Source organism: Ostrea edulis, chromosome 10 (genome assembly GCF_947568905.1).
Source record: "Ostrea edulis chromosome 10, xbOstEdul1.1, whole genome shotgun sequence".
In the NCBI taxonomy this organism is placed as follows: Eukaryota; Metazoa; Mollusca; class Bivalvia; order Ostreida; family Ostreidae; genus Ostrea; species Ostrea edulis.
Genome location: NC_079173.1, coordinates 19010054 through 19025230, shown reverse-complemented (window position 1 = coordinate 19025230; position 15177 = coordinate 19010054). Strand labels below are relative to the sequence as shown.

Genomic DNA, 15177 nt, shown 5'->3' with positions numbered 1-15177 from the left:
TGCTTGGTACTTAGACATTTTATTGAAAATAAATCTTTACGACAAACTAACGACACATGGGATTTTTTCAGCTTCTTCATCAACTTTCCATATCTACACAACACGTAACAGTATTCCATAATCACCTGTATGTGGTGTTTATATATCTCAACTGATTTGATACCCAAAACCTTGTTCTTATTATGATCGTTTGTACTAAGGCAGGCTTCTTACAAACAGTTGCAATCTGATATTACAGGAGTTTCAACGGTGATCTTTAAGGTCAACATTTTGCAAATTCTATGCTCGTTATAACGATCTAATTTACCAATACAATCTGCCGTTGAGTCCACTTATGTCTAATATGTTTCATACTAATTGATAGGCCATTCTTTACACACTGATTGTGACTGCCGATCACTCCGCTTATAAGACTCATGGTAGATGTGACTGGTCGACAGGGGATGCTTAGTCGGTCGATAGGGAATGCTTACTCTTCTTAAACACCTGTTCCCATGTCTGGTTTACCCAGGGGTCCATGTTTGTCCAACTCTTAATTTTGCATTGCTTATATTAGATATAAGATTCATCTCTGTTCAACATTGTTCATTATCTTCACCTCTTCTGCATACAAATAATTGTTATGCATATACATATACTTACAGTGTCTGTAGCTTCGTCAATGCATCAAAAATTCCATTTGGTAACGTTTCTAATTGATTTCCCTCGAAGTCTTTGAATCAAAAAAAATTCCTGAAAACCTAACCGATTAACGTTCCAATGATGAAATATATACTATTCTATAATGACTAAATACGCAAAAGCATGATATTTGAACTACATTTGGTTAAAACAAGGGATAGAATTCCACCGTGAACGATTTGTCTATTTTCTAATAATAATAATTTCAATTAAAACTTGTAGATCAAATATTATTCAGTCATCTTGAAATGAAAACATCACATCATTCTCTATCTGTGTATTATATTTAAATATCTTTCTTTACTGAATTGGGACGTTAATGGTAAACAAACACATAAGATTTATGACAGCTAGGAAAAATTATGGTCCGCCACCATCAACTTCCTATAACTATCTATTTTGTATTGCTTGTAGGATTTATGAGATTGATCACTGTTCGTTATCTTCACCTTGCATGTATGTAGAAATATTCCACTATCACCTGGAATGATATCTACGTTGTCCAACTGATTCAATAAACAAGCGCATGTTCTGCGTATGATCGATTTGGTTTGTAATTTCCCATTAGCTCAAATCAAATTCCCAACTTATAGTTTATATAGGTGTACGGGTGGCAACACCTTACAGACAATTTTACATTATAATCAGAACTAATGTTGAAAAGTAACTAGTAATAAGTCAGAAGTACAGTTGCTAGTCCTTCAACTCTACCTATCGAGATACCAACACCCTTTTACCTATTAACAAAATCATTTTCAATCTTATGTGGATTGGATATTTCCACATGAACTTCAAATAAAAATCCCACAACATATACATCTACATCTGCTTTGTACTTACTTATTTTATTGAAAATAGATCTTTACGACAAACTAACGACACACGAAATTATTGCAGCTTCTCCATCAGCTTCCAATATCTACATAACATGTAGCAGTATCCCATTGTAACCTGTATATGATGTTTAATATTTCAACTTATTCGATACCCAAAACCTTGTTCTCCTTATGATCTGTTTTATTGTGGCAGGTTTCTGACAAATAATAGGAAGTTGAAATTACAGAAGTTTCAACAGTTTCGTTTATGGTCACCATTTCGGAAATTCTTTGTTCGTTATAACGATCTAATTTACTAATACAATCTGCCGTTGAGTCAAATTATGTATAATGTGTTTCATACTATATGTTAGGCCATTCTTTACACCCTGATTTTGACTGCGGATCACTCCGGTTATAGAGCTCATGGTAGATGTGACCAGTGGACAGGGGATGTTTTGTCGGTCTATAGGGAATGCTTACTTTTCTTAAACACCTGTCCCCATGTCTGATTTAACCAGGGGTCCATGTTTCTGCAATTCTTAATTTTGCATTGCGTATACTAGATATAAGATTTATCACTGCTCAACACTGTTCATTATCTTAATCTCCTCTGCATACAAATACTTGTTTTTTAAATACATATACTTACAGTATCACTAACTTCGTCAATGCATCAAAGATTCCATTTGGTAACGTTGCTATTTTATTTCCCCACAAGTATTTAAATCAAAAAGATTTTCTGATTAACCCTAATTGATCAACGCTCAAATGATGAAATAAATCATTTTCTAAACTGATCCAATCTGCGACAGCATATTTTGCACTACATTTGGTTTTAAACAAGTAATTTGAATCCATCACGAACGCTTAGTCAATTATCTAATAATTTTTTTAAATGTGTTGATCAGAAATTATCCAGTCAACTCGAATTAAAAACATTATATAATTCTCTATTTGTGTTTTCTATTTAAATCTCTCTTTTTTTGATTTGCGACGTTAATAGTAAACGAACAAATAAGTTTTATGGCAGCTAAGAAAAATTAAGGTCGGTCACCATCAACTTCCTATATGTATGTTACAGTATTTCACTATCACATGTGTATGATATCTGCGTCGCCCAACTGATACGATAAACAAGCGCATCTGTGTATAATTGATTTTGGTTTGTAATTTTTCATTGACTCAAAAGAAATTCCCAAGTTATAGTTTATATAGATGTACTGGTGACAACACCTTCAGTGCAAATCTGCATTATAACTACAGCCAATGTTGAAAAGTGACTAGTTTCTCTGAACTACAGTTTTTAGGCTCTCATCTTTACATTTAGATATATCGACGACGTTTTACCTATCAACAAAATCATTTCATTCATATGTAGAGTTGATATTTCCACATGAACTTGAAATAAAAACACCACATTTACCTCTACATATATTTCGTACTTAGATATTTTATTGAATATAAAACTTAACGGCAAACTAATGACACACGGAATGATTTCAGCTTCCCCTCAACTTCCCATAGCTACATAACATGTAGCAGTATTCCATTATCAACTGTATATGATGTTTATATATCTCAACTTATTCGATACCCAAAACCTTGTTCTCCTTATGATATTTTTTTTAATCAAGGCAGGATTCTTACAAAGAAGTCGATATTACAGGAGCTTTAACAGTCTCGTTTATGGTCAACACTTCGCAAATTCTATGCTCGTTATAACGATCTAATTTATTAATACAATCTGCCATGTGTCAAATTATATCTAATGTTTTTTCATACTAATTATTAGGCCATTCTTTACCCACTGGTGTTGACTGCGGATCACTCCATTTTTAAGGCTCATGGTAGATGTGACCGGTCATCAGGGGATACTTAGTCGGCAGATAGGGAATGCTTACTCTTCTTAAACACCTGTTCCCATGTATGTTTTACCCAAGGGTCCATGTTTATCCAACTCTTAATTTTGTATTGCTTATAATAGATATACGATTCATCACTGTTCAACATTGTTCATTATCGTCACTTCCTCTGCATACAAATAATTCTTATGTATATAGATATACTTACAGTGTCTGTAGCTGCGTCAATGCATCAAAAAGTCAATTTACTGACGTTGCTAGTTTATTTATCCCCAAGTATCTTAATCAAAAATATTTCCTGATTAACCTTAATTGATCAACACTCCAATGATGAACTATGTAATTTTCTAAACTTATCCCATTTGCGACAGCATGGTATTTGCACTATATTTGCCTTTGAATAAGTAATTTAAATCCATCATGAACGGTTTGTCTATTTTCTAATAATTATATTTTCCATTAAATTTGTTGATAAGAAATTATCCAGTAGCATCACATAATTTTAACTCTGTTTTATATATATCTGAATATCTCTCTTTATTGATTTGGGACGTTAATGGTAAACGAACATATAAGGTTTATGGCAGCTAAGACAAATTAAGGCCCGTCACCATCAACTTCCTATATGTATATAGACATATCCTACTATCACTTGGGTATGGTATCTATGTTCCTCAACTGATTCGATAAACAAGTGCATTAGTGTTTGATTAATTTTGGTTTGTAATTTCGCATTGACTCAAAACAATTTACCAACTTAAAGTGTATATAGATGCACGGGTGGCAACACCTTATAAGCAAATTTGCCCCATAACGTGAACCAATGTTGGAAAAGTGACTGTCGCATTAAATTCTCCTTATTCTCATTTTGCAGGATTGACGTTTTCATACTTATCTGCATATCAGTTTATATTGATCAACAAATCTTTTCCGATGCTATACAAGGCGTGTACCAGATACAGCATATGATTCAGCTTTTCTGAGGTAAGGTGTTTTCTTTACTACTCAGCAGTTTGTCTATTGTTTTATGTTATTTTAAAAGCCACAAAACATCCAGTTACAGAGTTCCTTAGTGTTAACTTAATTCCATGCATGTGATTTTTATTCGTTTCAAAATGGTACTAATTGAAACAAGTGTTCAGTGTATGGTACAGTATTATAGTCATAAAGTAGATTGTGTCCAATATCTGTAAATGCATAGCAATGCAATGTAAAACTTCAATGTCTTTTTGGAGTCTTTCCAATAGACAAAAGTATAAATGTATTGTCTTAAACAGAAGACATGTCCAGAATATTATCTGCAAATAAGATAATTTTGTGTGTGTATCTATGTGTAATGTAACGCCACTCAGTGCGTGTAAGTAATATATTACATTCTATGGATGTGTATCAAAACAGGTTCTCTCCCTGTGGTCTACTACAGTTATCCTCATAGAACCAGTGTATGCAGAATGTGGAGAGTAATCGTATAGTTCAAGGACAACCAAACTCCAGGAGTGGGTACATCCGTCAAACCCACAGAGGTCTACGCTAATGAGCCTAGATCATAGACACTTGTGGAATTAGGATCATGTTCTTTATGATATATTGTACATAATAATCTCTTTATATCTACATTGTGACTTTTTAATGTGTTAGCTTGATAAGGTTACAGCCAGTTCGTCCATCTGTGATAGTGACCAGTAAATTTTTCGAACTATAGTTATTAGATTGTCAACTTTAGATTTAGATATATCAACCACGTTTTACCTATTAACAAAATCATTTTCATTCATATATCGATTCGATATATCCAAAAAATAAAATAAATAAAAAACACCACATATACCTCTACACCTGCTTCGTACTTAGATATTTTATTTGAACTAGATCTTATATGAATCATTTGAACTTCTCCATTAACTTCCTATATCTACTTAACGGGTAGCAACTAGTCCATCATCAACTGTAAATAGTGTATATATCTACTCAACTGATTTCAGATGAAGTTTTCCATCGGTCCAGATGGAAACTTAACTGCCAAAATACAACATTTGATATTGAGGGATTAAATTTCCTGTATACCTTAATGACGTAGTTGAAATGAACTATAACACAAAAATATCTTCACAATATGTGAAACAATAAATTATAATTTCTGGAAACAAGGGTTTTCCAGTTGGATCAAAATCATAAGCAATTATTCCAGCAATGTATTTTTGTTTGCTAGGGTTTTTACATAGTTTAGGACTACTCATATTCATTCACAGAAAGAGTTAGATGTATCTGAACATATATGGTATAACTCAAATATCAAAATAAACAATAGTCCTTCTTCTGGAAGATATATTGTAAAGCTGGTATGATATATGTAATTGATCTTTTTGATTCTAATGACTACTTCAAAGCTTCAAGACGCTCAGTGATTCAGGTATCAAAACAAACATTGTAGATCTGAGACATGTAGTCATAGAAAAAAAAACTAGATACGTAAATATAAATTAGAAAAACAAATGAAGCTGTTTCCTAAAATAATTTCTATATTTTTAAAAAATGAAAAGGGCTACAAAGATATGTACAGTGCTTCAATAGGTAATAAACGGGTACCAATTATTTCAGTATCAAAATAGGTAGATAATGCTGAACTGTATGGAATAAAAAAAAATTGAGCTCCCCTTTAAGGTAAAAAAGAGTCATAGAGTCAAAGTTTCAATAGTTACAATTTCAAATACTTTATTAAATAATTCCTGCCAATAATTATCTTTTTAAACTTAAATCAATCAACTCCCCCATCTGTACGGTTTGCAAAAGTAACATAGAAACAGTTGATCACTTGTTTGTAGATTGTTTTGAAGTAAAGAAAATCAGGTGTGCAATTGAAGACTGGTTTGTCAATAAATTTGATAAGCCCATTATATGTGATGGACAAGCCATACTCTTACGCAAAAACAATAAATAAACTTATACAAAGTACAAAATTTACTAATATTTAATGTCAGGTATTACATATTTGCAAGGAGGTATAAATTGGCTCCAAAAGTAAATGTTGGTGTAGAGAAAAAACATATTACTGATAGATCTATATAGAAAAATATCTGCTCCTAAATGCTTTAAATATACTGAATATGAGAAATACTGGCAATATACTGTTAACAGAAAACAGTTGCTTTACATGAAATGATTGAAACGGAGCAATGGACCAGGCAAAATTATCACTCTCTTTCTCTCTCTCTCCCTTAATGAGAAAAGGGCCCTTATCTTTCGACGTCATAATTCACAGAAAACGACGTCAAAGTTGGTGAACTTGAAACGTCAAAATCGCGGCAACGTAAAAAAAAATGAGTTTGTTGGTTGTATTTTCTTACATTCTGGATAATTTATTATATAAATAATCATATGGTAGTTCCAACATAGAATATGTATATGTCCGAAAAGAATTCTAGTTAGATATTACATGTCATTAATTTCATTGGACGGGTACAAATACCTGTGTTTGTTAATACATATGTAGCACAGTCTAGTAAATACGTACGGGTTTTCAAATGCAAATGTTATTCATGTACACCACGCAAATTTGCTTATATGCTGAATCGTACCGATATTTGTCAATTACATGTATCCTAGTGCATATTGTTCCTAGTTCATATGCACCTTTAATTTTAGATTAAATATATACATGTATTTATATCCATACAGTATTTGATTTATCTCACATATATAGATCTAAACACAGTCCTGTATGCTTGTACCGTACATACACGTAAAATCTAAACAAAGGAATTGATCTATTTTTCTAACACACTAATATGTTATATGGAGCTGTAAAATTAGATTTCTGATAATTCGCCATTTTTATTCATTTTGAGGCAAACATTTCAGGTGAAATAATGATTATACAGTTACTAATTATTTAGTGGAAGTTGTATGTCTAGGGCCCAAAAGGTGTAGTATTGTATGTACTTTACATGATTAAACACAACTTAATATCGCCATTTAAAGTAGTAAATATTATCTATATATATTAAATGTAACCAGAACGAATATCATGTAATTTGATTTCAGCTTATAGTGAGAAAAATTCAGAAAAAGCGCTTACGATTTACAATGAAGTCACGTAGTACAAAGTGCGGGGAGGGGGTGTTTACAGAAAAGTTAGCTAATATTATCGACAAGCCAAAAAGAAAAAAAGAAACTCAGATGGATTGTATTTTGTCCAAACGTCAAAATCCGGGGGGTGGGGGGCTCACTAAATTGATCTTGTTTTAATGTAAAAATAGATATGCATGTAAAAATAATGGGAAATGAACGTTCTGAAAACAATGGGGACAATCTATCATCACATAAGGACCGTAGGGCTCTTGCATATTGTACTTGTTGGAGTATTATGTATAAGACTTTTTCGTTGTGCATGATACTGGTATGAAGCATGTGAAGAATGAACTCCCAAGTCACGTGGCAACAATGGACTTACCCTTTCATTTCTACACATGATTTTCCAATACAGTGAATACGGATTGCCACTCCCTGCAGTCCCCTATGTCAAATATACAGTCCAAACCATTTTGTCTGTGAGGGGAGCAATGGTAGAGCTGTTATAATTCTTATTAGCTGCAGCTAAATTCATGTTTATTGGTAAAGTTTTACAAATTTAAAAAGAATAATTATTTACATTATATCTTTAAAAAGTTGCTATGGTGTCTTGAAGTTATTGGCAGAATAGAAAAAGAATAATATCAAGATTTAGGAGGAAATCTGAATTTAAGTCAAAACATGTTAGTTAGACCCCCCCCTCTTTTCGATCCACTTCCACCTCCACAATGTCAAATACTTGCTGACGCACCTGTGCATGCATGTCTATGTAAAGTTTTACTATTTCACTCACACAAACAATAAATGCAACGTGTGAACAGCGCATATTCATACATAGCCGCTTACATGTACGTATTTCGTTTTACTACTGCATGCCCGATGGTTTCCCTGCAATATTGTAAAACATTGTAACAATATCCTTGGCGCAAATTATGATGTAAACAAAACAACAACAAAAAATGTAGAAGGGTGGGGCTGTCAACAATTTATGTTTTCCTTACATTAAAATCGCCCGTCTCAGGTCTAATTTTTGTCAATGTAAATATATTCGATGTCGCGTGTTGGTCACTGTATCATCGGAGGAACTGACAATATACGTCTGATGAATTTTTTTAAGGTACAGTCATATATACAAAAGTAAAAACTTCTTCACGCACTTCAAAACACATTCAAATTACCACATCATATGTGACTGCTGTATTTCAGTTTGAATTTTTTTTGTTTGAAATATAATTCCATGGGTATGAAGTTTCAGATATAGAAATATCTTTGTACCTCGGAAAGCAGTTTACTATGAATGTGTAAACCTCACTAGAGAGAATAGCACGTACAGTGTATACAAGTACGTACGCGCCGTCCTATGTCTCGTGCTCAAACCAACTGTCCCAGGTTCAGTAAACCTTGAATTTCTCCCCAAACGTCTAGACAAAAGGGACCCTCTAGTTTACAACATCAAAACAATTCGCCTTTTCGGGGCATGTATGGAAGGGGCGGTGAAAATAGTACAATCCCTACCTTATTCATGAAGACTATAAGAACGGCGTTGATGGTTCAAATGCCATCCCATGGCCCTAACACTGTTTTATTCATGATACATCATACAGATGTCATATCCATTCGCAATAGTTGTGCAGATTAGATAATACATACTTTATCTGTAATTAATTGATAAACACATTGTGTGTTGGAGAGCGCTCTTTTGCATCAAGACTGATTCTTTTATTTTATCAGATCAGAATAAAAATTCCTACGTTATGCCATACTTTCGTTGTTGTAGTTTGGTTGGACCGTATAAAGATTCCATTAACCTGACCATATCTAAAAAGCCTTGCAGATATACTGTTTCTCATACATTTATTGGTATCTCTCAACAACAACTAGTTCTAATTGTAACGGGGACCGTTACAGATGTTCCCCAAACCTCCCCCAATTAAAAAGTGATGTCCTTGTGAATCTATAGGAAAAAATCATTTTATTTTAGCCTTTAATTACATGTAGTACGTTCAATATGGTCAATTCAGTACCAAGAAATGAAAGAAAGCGTTGCACGCGCATACACGCGCACGCGTGTATGATTCCGAATTTTTGTTGATGTCGTTCAACAGGCATGTGTATCATATACCCACAGTGTGAATTTCATAACGTTTGCACCAAATACAAGGAAGTTATAGCGATTTTAAAATCGTCCAATCAGAATTCAGCACACGTGCATCCACGTGCTGAGCAGTAATTCTAACCACAGCATTTGTAAGGAGTACCAAGACACATCTAAACCATTAATATCAATAGAATTTGATGAAAAACGAAAACGTTATCGTCCTTTAAAAATTGAACATTTAAAAAACGTTGCACGCGCATGCACGTGTGCGTTGGCATTTTTTTTGGTTACACCAATGTATAGATACACGTATTGTCTACATATGCTGTGAATATCATCTCATTCGCTTCATAAATAAGATAGTTACAAACGTTTTAGTATTATCCAATCAAAATGAAGGACACGTGCATGCGCGTGCAAATTGGTAATTTTGACCATGCAAATCAGTTAAGGGTCTCAATATCTACCTATGATATGAATTTCAAGCCATTAAAATGAACAACAAAAAAGTTAGACTAATTCCAAAGTTAGAGTACAAATTTTGTAATGCGCGTGCACGCGCATGCGTGCGCGTGCTGACAAAATAACTACTATTTTTCATATGTACAAATGATATACTATCATCTTATTTAGGTTTTATATCGTTTCCTTCAATATTCTGATTTTCCATTTTTGTACCAAAATTGCAATGCACGTTCGCGCGCGTGCATGCACGTGTAGACAAAATGACTATCACTATGCACATCTACAAACGCTATACTATCATCCTGGAAAGTTTCATATCGATCCCTTTTGTAGTTTCTGAGAACACTACCGGACAAAAAAGTACCGGAAAAAAGAATAATAATAATAAGAAGAAACAGAGTAAAAACAATATGTTCTCAAACTTTGTTTGGGGAACATAATAATTTTAATGCTTTATTTAATTAAAATCTAGTTTACATTTGCGTTAGACAATGATTCTCTTTCACACCAGGTAAGATTAACAGTGTAGAGCGAAATGCACCGCGTAGTCATTGTTCACAAAACGTTCCTGTAGTGGAACTGGAATACACCAGTTTGTTTCTGAGAAGTTTTGCCATCTGTCGGGTATTTCAAAGTGTACTACTTCGAAATTTTCACTTTCATTTCAGTTGAATGACGAAAAGCTCATTATATTGTGTCGAAACACAGCTGTTGATCTATTTTACAGGACACTACCGCGGGCTTTAGCTAAAGGTCAGATTACTATATATCTGATTAAATACAAAATTGATCTAAGCAATGAACTTATATTATCATGAATTAAATTCATAAGACTAAGATACATGCACCGTCAGGTAAGATCGTTTGTAAAAGACCCAGTCAAAGATGTACCGTGTCTCTCTCTGACTGAGGAATGAATTCTCGCGGACAAGTAATGTCACTGAACTATATTTATTTATTTACCATTTAACCTTAATTGTATTCATTCATTTATGCATATTTGTGTTGAAAGTGAGTTCTAAACACATACGTAAAATGATTGCGTAAAAGTGAAATTAATGGGGAAAGGTAAAATTGATGCTGCGTTATTTCCGTTCGAATTCGCCGGTATTCAGGACGTTGGGAATTAAAATATTACAATTTCTATATGTTTCTTTTCCCCAACAATATAAGATCAAATATTTGTGTTTGACATCAATATATGACAGTAATTAGAATTTATTTCATGGACATGCACTATAATCAGCATAATATTTGACGTATGACGTTACAATTTCTTTACGTTGACATTTCTAATAGTTTTACAGATGTTTCTCAAAAGTTGTCATTAAAACGTTAAATAACTTAATATCAGCATAAATTTGGCATTTTTGTGAGCAGAAAATGATACATAATAAAATTCTAGGAAAAACTAAAAATGTGATATTTTGACCGTAAGGGCCCTTTTCTCATGACGCCAGTCATATATATATATATATATATATATATATATATATATATATATATATATATATATATATATATATACATATATTAAGAATCGGTGTTCTGTTAGGTAAAGTATATGAATGAAACTAATGCATATATGATGTTTGAATTGGTTTTAAGGTCTTTACTGCTTGAATAATAGATTAAGAAATTAAAATCGCCATATAGGGGTATAGAAATTGACATCCATTCAATGACACAAGAAAGTTAAAATCGTGAAGAGGTTTTTGTTTAAACACTCCGGCCGCCAAAATATGTAGTGTTTTGAATCGAAATAAATTGTTTAGTTGGTTAGTTGTAAGAATCAGTGCATGATATTCATCATCAAGGTAATATATATGAATTAATTTATTGATGATTTCCGCCACACTCAACAATTTTTCAGTTATCTGGTGGCGCCTAGTTTTTATTGGTGAACGAGAGAACCGAGATACAATGTACCTGGGAAGAGACCTCCGACCTTCCGAAAGTAAACTGGGAAAATTTCTCCCTTACCGGCGCGAGCGAGATTCGAACCCGCACCTTTAGAGATGAGAGACGGTATGGTGTTCAGCGCGATGCTCTAACCACTCGGGCACGGATGCCCCGGATATATATGGAATAAGTACCAAGAAAATTACGGTGCCCCGTGCAGTTGTGCAAAGACAGCTGCGGCAAACTGCCTTCCTTAACGAAGAAAAATGATCCAAAAATACATTATTGTGTGTATATGCATGTCAATGACATACATAATGCTTTTATTTCGTATTGTATTCATAATCAATTTTCATACCATTGTTATGTCATCAATAAATGTGAAGAAATTCATTGACAGTTTTGACAGTGATTTCTGTCCTTATTCATTATTCTAGTCATTCCATCGACAGAAAAACGAAATGAGTGAAACACCAGTGGCGGTTGCTTAATGGCTAGATATTTCGCTTTCGAGAAGTCATCCCGACAAAACAGCAACAATCGATTATAGATTTTCATATAGATTATCACTGACTCTTCCAGACATAATAGTGTTAACCGAACCCGTTTAATGTTTAATTTCTAAAATCATCAAAGGGCATAACCCTATTTTTCCCGATAAAGGCTATAAAGGAGATTATGCCGGATTTTGAGGAAAATGTTAAGATAACGAACAGTGACGAATCTCATACACATACAAAATTAACAGTAGGGCCCAGTAGGGCACATTGGAACATCTGGACATACCAGTGATGGGACCCGGTGTTTATATGGGGAATAAGCATCTCCCGTCGACCGACACACACCCCGTAAAGCCTATATATCGATCATGTAAAGTGAGTCATCTAAAATGCTGATTTTAATCTAGACCATAGAAATCCCTGTAACATCAACCTACACGTATTTCTCAATACCCAGCCTCGATTTAACAAGAGTACCGTAACCGGTCCAATATACGCCCGTCGGACAGTGAAATTAAACCTGGAAGTATATTATGCACTCTGAATTGATACAACACATATTGTGAATGAAAGGTAAATAAGAGTGAATATAAAATCTCAAGAGTGGGTCATGATACACCAGTCCATCTGACATGTGAACAGATTATGTATTTCTCTGAGAGGGAGGTAGTAGCATAATTTCAGCGCGATACCTGTGACCATACTGAAAAAAAATGGAAAAATGTTTGATTTGAGCTTACCCTCAAGTAGTTCATAATGCAACAACCCAGCTGAAATGCTACTGCACTTGTATTCCTCCGAGAGGAAACATTTGACTAAATAAGAGGGCAATATCTGTATCCATAATGAAAAGAAAGCAACAACGAAAAACTGCTTGAACTATATTTTAGCCTAAAAGTAGGTCAAAGATGGGTCAATCCAGCTGAAATACAAACTGACCTTGTATTCCTCCAAGGAGAAGCATGTTGCTAAAATTCAGGGTACTATCTGTATCATGATGAAAAAAGCCCAGAAAACATTTGACCTACTTTAAATCCCAATGGAGGTCACGTACGGACGGGTAATCCAGCTGAAATGCAAACTGAACTTGTATTCCCCTGAAAGGAAGCTTATATGTAAATCTGTATTCTATAACCAAAAAATGCGGAAGTCTGTTTGACCTAAAGTAGGTCTATGATGAACCAATCCATCTAAAATGCAAACTTACATGTAGTCTTACACTTCTTGAGGGATATGTTTTGAGCAAATTTCAAAGTCTTACATGTACATGTTACGTAAAAAGGTAAATTCAACCAGACAGAAAGACGCACAAACAGCACCATAACAAAATACGTCGCGTCTAATGACGGGCACATAAAACTGACCACATGCAGAACAAACACATCCTTATCGAATCAGTTGAAAGACATAAACATCACATGCATATAATAATAGGATATTGTTACATAGATATAGAAAGTTGTTGAAAGGAAAACTGAAGTGATCCTATTTCTCACAAAGTTGGGTTGCTAGTTTGACGTTAACATCTATATTTAATAAGATATCTAAGCATGAAGCAAATGTGGATAACTTTATGGTGTCTTTTATATTGAGTTCACTAGGATATATCAAATCGACATCTTATTGAAGATGAATGGGTAGTCGATATGGAGTGGTGTATCGGAATTTGATATATTTCAAAATAATGAAAATGTTGGGAAATTAAAATGAATTCAACTGGTGTGGAGACGTCTTCAAAAGAAGTTAGGAAGTGATTGAGATACTAAATAATTGCTAGAGTAACGGTGTACATGTGCCAGTCCACGGATGAGTGTTCATGATGTATACACTATAGGTCCCCGTCCCAGATGAAATTGGCTTTCTTGATATACCTCTTTAAATTTGGCAGGTTTCTTCAAAGTCTTTTAATGTAGGTGTATGGAATTGGTACATTTACAGATACCATCAAATAATATCAAAAGTCACCATGATATTGAAACAAAGAGGATATTCCCCAATCTGACTTAAACGCAAAATGAATTATTTCTATTGAAGATAGTTAATTACACTGGTTTTGAAATTAGAATCCTTTATAATCATTCATCATTAAATTCGATACGCAAGAGCTTGTTCTGCTTATGGTCATTTTTTTTTTAAATAGAAGCAACCTCCTGACAAACATACTGATGGTGTAGATGTTTTAACAGTCTTGTTTAAAGTCAGCATTTTGCAAATTCTATGGTCGTTATACAGATCTAGTTTGCCAATACAACCTATCATTGGGTCAAATGCTGTCCGGAGTGTTTCATACTAATTGTTAGACTGTTCTTGGTACTCTGATTTTGCCAACGAATAACTCCGTTTACCTGATCAAGGACTCCGCTGGTACGTTAAGGCAGGTTATAAACATTTTTACTGGAATAAAATCCGCGAAACAATGTGACGTCATAATTGAAATAAGTATATCACTAAGTATATATTAAATTCCGATTTTATTTTTTATTTAAGTTTTATTTATGAATAAAATAAACCATGCAGCTACCAAGATCCAACGAAATTCGAAATGGTATACTGCTGTTGTGTAATTTCTGTCTGATCGATATGAAAGTAAACTGATGACGTCATGACTATACATCGAGGGACGTTGACACGTGGAAGGAATTTCTTTATGTGTGCCATGCAAATATCGAAAAAATGTGGAGTATTTGAAATATATGACATAGAATATATGGAATATATATGTGAAACGCTGGGAATTTATTGATATTAAGAAGGTATGTTAATATCATTCATTGACAATTTTG

The 15177-nt window shown here is 33.7% G+C and overlaps 1 protein-coding gene across 1 annotated transcript in view; it reads right to left on the bottom strand.

Annotated features, from left to right (window-relative positions):
- The window catches only part of LOC130051024 (vasorin-like), a 291342-nt gene that overhangs the window by 173300 nt on the left and 102865 nt on the right, over positions 1–15177 (bottom strand). The gene's annotated exons all lie outside the window — the stretch shown is intronic.